The sequence below is a fragment of the Triticum dicoccoides genome, chromosome 5A (genome assembly GCF_002162155.2).
Source record: "Triticum dicoccoides isolate Atlit2015 ecotype Zavitan chromosome 5A, WEW_v2.0, whole genome shotgun sequence".
Classification (NCBI taxonomy): Eukaryota; Viridiplantae; Streptophyta; class Magnoliopsida; order Poales; family Poaceae; genus Triticum; species Triticum dicoccoides.
The window spans coordinates 447,911,617-447,917,353 of NC_041388.1; positions in this window are offsets into that span (position 1 = coordinate 447,911,617).

The following is a 5,737-nucleotide window of genomic DNA, read 5'->3' on the forward strand; positions in this document are numbered from 1 at the left end:
CACCAACCGGTACCAATGGCCTTGTGCTGCCCCGCGCCCAAAAGTTTAGTCCCACATCGTAGCTGAAGGGCGCCGGCACTGGTTTATAAGCGCTGGTGTGCCTCCCCATTCGAGCTCCTCTCTAATGCAGGCTTTCGGGCTTAAACTTGCTACTGCCTGTGGGCCTATTGGGACTTCTGCAGGCCTGAATCCTGGCCCATGTAGGGTTTCTAGTCGTTTCCAGGCCGTGGAGGCCCAGTAGGAGGCATTTTTTTGGTTTTTTCTTTTTTATTTCTACATTTTTTTGGTTTTTTATTTTTTTATTTCTACTTACAACTAAATACTTACAGTTTTTTAGTGATTTCTTTTTGCTTTTAGGTCGCAAAAATTATAAACTTTCTGTTAGTGCCATTAGTTTAAATTTGAATTTTTAAAAATTTGTGTGAATCACTAGTTTATGAATAACTTTACTATAAAAATAGAATTTTTTTTCTATTTATTTTTTATTTCTACTTACAACTAAATACTTATTGTTTTTTAGTGATTTCTTTTTGCTTTTAGGTCACAAAAATTATAAACTTTCTGTTAGTGCCATTAGTTTTAAATTTTGAATAGTTTAAATTTGAATTTTTAAAAATTAGTGTGAATCACTAGTTTATGAATAACTTTACTATAAAAATAGATTTTTTTTCTTCTTTGCTATTTATTTTTTATTTATACTTACAATTAAATACTTACAGTTTGATTTTAGGTCTCAAAAATTATATTCTTTTTGCTATTGAAGAATATTATAGTTTTATTTTAGTTGATCATAACATAATATTTTATTTGATTGTTTTTATTTTCATAAAAGTTTTGTAGTTCATTCTGTTTGCTATTAATTCATTATTTGAGCTAAATGACTCTGAAATTGGAAAGCATTTCAAAATGAACTCTGAAAAGGTTGAAAGTTGGCATGGTATCATCATTTCACCCACATAGCATGTTCCAAAAAGTAGAGAGGGTTACGACAAAAACTTGATGCACTTCGTGTACAAAATGGACAATCACTTTCGAAGTATCAAAGTTTCGAACCATAAGACATGAAAGCATTTCAAATGAACTCTGAAAAAGTTGAAAGTTGGGATGGTATCATAATTTCACCCACATAGCATGTGCATGTACAAAACAGACAATGGTAGCATGTTCGTCTGTTACAAATTTGGCATGGTATCATCATAATAGTTGCGGGAGAAAGTCTTCACTTTTTCTTCGCTTGTGTCATTTGCTTATTGCGCCGTAACCATGGATAATCTTCATTGTTTATCAGGATGCTTGGGTCAGCCTTGACATTGAAGGGAGGAATTTCATGAAACTTTTCATAATCTTTAGACATGTCTGTCTTGCCGTCCACTCCCAGGATGTCCCTTTTTCCTGAAAGAACTATGTGGCGCTTTGGCTCATCGTATGATGTATTCGCTTCCTTATCTTTTCTTTTTCTCGGTTTGGTAGACATGTCCTTCACATAGATAACCTGTGCCACATCATTGGCTAGGACGAACGGTTCGTCAGTGTACCCAAGATTTTTCAGATCCACTGTTGTCATTCCGTACTGTGGGTCTACCTGTACCCCGCCGCCTAACAGATTGACCCATTTGCACTTAAACAAAGGGACCTTAAAATCAGGTCCGTAGTCAAGTTCCCATATGTCCACTATGTAACCATAATATGTGTCCTTTCCGCTCTCGGTTGCTGGATCAAAGTGGACACTGCTGTTTTGGTTCGTGCTCTTTTGATCTTGGGCGATCGTGTAAAATGTATTCCCATTTATCTCGTATCCTTTGTAAGTGAATACAGTCAAAGATGGTCCCCTTGACAACAAGTACAACTCATCACAAACAGTGTTGTCACCTCTGAGACGTGTTTCCAACCAACTGCTGAAAGTCCTGATGTGTTCACATGTAATCCAGTCGTCGCACTGCTCCGGGTGTCTGGAGCGCAGACTGTTCTTGTGTTCATCGACATACGGGGTCACCAAGGTAGAGTTCTATAGAACTGTGTAGTGTGCTTGAGACCAAGAATATCCGTCCCTGCATATTATTGAGTCTCTTCCAAGAGTGCCTTTTCCAGTCAGTCTCCCCTCATACCGCGATTTAGGGAGACCTATCTTGTTAAGGCCAGGAATGAAGTCAACACAAAACCCGCTAACATCCTCTGTTTGATGGCCCATGGAGATGATTCCTTCTGGCCTAGCGCGGTTACGGACATATTTCTTTAGGACTCCCATGAACCTCTCAAAGGGGAACATATTGTGTAGAAATACGGGCCCCAGGATGACAATCTCATCGACTAGATGAACTAGGACGTGCGTCATGATATTGAAGAAGGATGGTGGGAACACCAGCTCGAAACTGACAAGACATTGCGCCACATCACTCCTTAGCCTTGGTACGATTTCTGGATCGATCACCTTCTGAGAGATTGCATTGAGGAATGCACATAGCTTCACAATGGCTAATCGGACGTTTTCCTGTAGAAGCCCCCTCAATGCAACCGGAAGCAGTTGCGTCATAATCACGTGGCAGTCATGAGACTTTAGGTTCTGAAACTTTTTCTCTGGCATATTTATTATTCCCTTTATATTCGACGAGAAGCCAGTCGTGACCTTCATACTGAGCAGGCATTCAAAGAAGATTTCTTTCTCTTCTTTCGTAAGAGCGTAGCTAGCAGGACCTTTATACTGCTTCGGAGGCATGCCGTCTTTTTCGTGCAAATGTTGTAGGTCCTCTCGTGCCTCAGGTGTATATTTTGTCTTCCCATACACGCCCAAGAAGCCTAGCAGGTTCACGCAAAGGTTCTTCGTCACGTGCATCACGTCGATTGAGGAGCGGACCTCTAGGTCTTTCCAGTAGGGTAGGTCCCAAAATATAGATTTCTTCTTCCACATGGGTGCGTGTCCCTCAGCGTCATTCGGAACAGCAAGTCCACCGGGACCCTTTCCAAAGATTACGTAGTGTAAATCATTGACCATAGCAAGCACGTGATCACCGGTGCGCATGGAGGGCTTCTTCCGGTGATCTGCCTCGCCTTTGAAATGCTTGCCTTTCTTTCGACATTGATGGTTGGTCGGAAGAAATCGACGATGGCCCAGGTACACATTCTTCCTGCATTTGTCCAGGTATATACTTTCAGTGTCATCTAAACAGTGCGTGCATGCGTGGTATCCTTTGTATGTCTGTCCTGAAAGGTTACTGAGAGCGGGCCAATCATTGATGGTCACGAACAGCAACGCCTTAAGGTTAAATTCCTCCTGTCTATGCTCATCCCACGTACGTACACCGTTTCCATTCCACAACTGTAAAAGTTCTTCAACTAATGGCCTTAGGTACACATCAATTTCGTTGCCGGGTTGCTTAGGGCCTTGGATGAGAACTGGCATCATAATGAACTTCCGCTTCATGCACATCCAAGGAGGAAGGTTATACATACGTAGAGTCACGGGCCAGGTGCTGTGATTGCTGCTCTGCTCCCTGAATGGATTAATGCCATCCTTGCTTAAAGCAAACCATACATTCCTTCGGTCCTTTGCAAACTCATCCCAATACTTTCTCTCGATTTTTCTCCACTGCGACCCGTCAGCGGGTGCTCTCAACTTCCCATCTTTCTTTCGGTTCTCACTGTGCCATCGCATCAACTTGGCATGCTCTTCGTTTCTGAACAGACGTTTCAACTGTGGTATTATAGGAGCATACCACATCACCTTCCCAGGAACCCTCTTCCTGAGGGGCTCGCCGTCAACATCACCAGGGTCATCTCGTCTGATCTTATACCGCAACGCACCGCATACCGGGCATGCGTTCAGATCCTTGTATGCACTGTGGTAGAGGATGCAGTCATTAGGGCATGCATGTATCTTCTCCACCTCCAATCCTAGAGGGCATACGACCTTCTTTGCTGCGTATGTACTGTCGGGCAATTCGTTATCCTTTGGAAGCTTCTTCTTCAATATTTTCAGTAGCTTCTCAAATCCTTTGTCAGCCAATGCATTCTCTGCCTTCCACTCCAGCAATTCCAGTACGGTACCGAGCTTTGTGTTGCCATCTTCACAATTGGGGTATAACTCTTTTTTGTGATCCTCTAACATGCGATCGAACTTCAGCTTCTCCTTTTGACTAATGCATTGCGTCCTTGCATCGACAATGACCCGGCGGAGATCATCATCATCGGGCACATCGTCTGGTTCCTCTTGATCTTCAGCAGCTTCACCCGTGGCAGCATCATTGGGCACATCGTCTGGTTCCTCTTGATCTTCACCAGCTACCCCTGCTGCAGCATCACCGTATTTAGGGGGCACATAGTTGTCATCGTACTCTTCTTCTTCGCCGTCTTCCATCATAACCCCTATTTCTCCGTGCCTCATCCAAACATTATAGTGTGGCATGAAACCCTTGTAAAGCAGGTGGGAGTGAAGGATTTTCCGGTTAGAGTAAGACCTCGTATTCCTGCATTCAGTGCATGGACAACACATAAAACCATTCTGCTTGTTTGCCTCAACCACATCGAGAAACTCATGCACGCCCTTAATGTACTCGCGGGTGAGTCTGTCACCGTACATCCATTGCCGGTTCATCTGTGTGCATTATATATAATTAAGTGTCCAAATTAATAGAAGTTCATCATCATCGAGAGGAGAAAGCTTAAGTAGTGTGGCTCAGGCATTCCATCGAACACCTCATGTGCATAGGAGGTGAGCTAGAGCACCACAAAGCCCTCTCCCCCTCGGCCAGAAAAAACAGAGCACTGTGCTCTGCTCTTGCGCGAGGGGGTATATATAGGAACCTCATTGGTCCCGGTTGATGACATGAACCGGGACTAAAGGGAAGCCTTTGGTCCCGGTTCAAGCCACCAACCGGGACCAATGGTGGTGGGCCAGGAGCGAGGCCCATTGGTCCCGGTTCATCCCAACAACCGGGACCAAAAGGTCCAGATGAACCGGGACCAATGGCCCACGTGGCCCGGCCGGCCCCTGGGCTCACGAACCGGGACCAATGCCCACATTGGTCCCGGTTCTAGACTGAACCGGGACTAATGGGGTGAGCCAGCCTGGACCATAGCCCTGTTTTCTACTAGTGGCATTAGAACCACCATGAGCAACAACACTGCCACCTTACTCGGAGTCCTCGTCCACGTCCTCGACTTCGTCCTTGTCCCTCTTCCTCTTGGCCGATACTTCATTGCTTGAACCGCACACTTGGCTGTTGCTCTTCATCCAACCCTTGTAGATATTGAAGCAAAGGTAGGCATCCATTGCAGCGTAGTGGATGTGGTCTATATCTTGTACATTCCGCTGCCATGCATGATGATGAAACGTGTATGGAGGTTTCTCTAGTTTACAGTACGAAGGATGAACCATGGCTCCTGCCAGGGTCAGCATTGAAGGCTGAAGAGAGGAAACCAGCCGATTCTTCTGGAGGTCGAAGGTGTTGCCTACAACGAGGCCTATCCAACGCAAGATTTCTTTGTCGTTACCAAAGTCTACAGTAACGAAATTGAGTAGGTTGCTCTGGAGGAAGTCCTTAAAATCCTGGCACTCAACGTCGGCTTGGCATATGTGGTAGACCAAGCATAAGTCATGCACGCAAACCTGGATCACGACGGGCTTCTTCCTCTCTTCGTCCTTTAGATCCTTCTCTGGTCCCAGGACAGTGGTGTACTCAACATCTAGCCCAGCAACCCACTCATCATCTGAGTCTTCGAACATGCGTCTAAAGCGACAAAG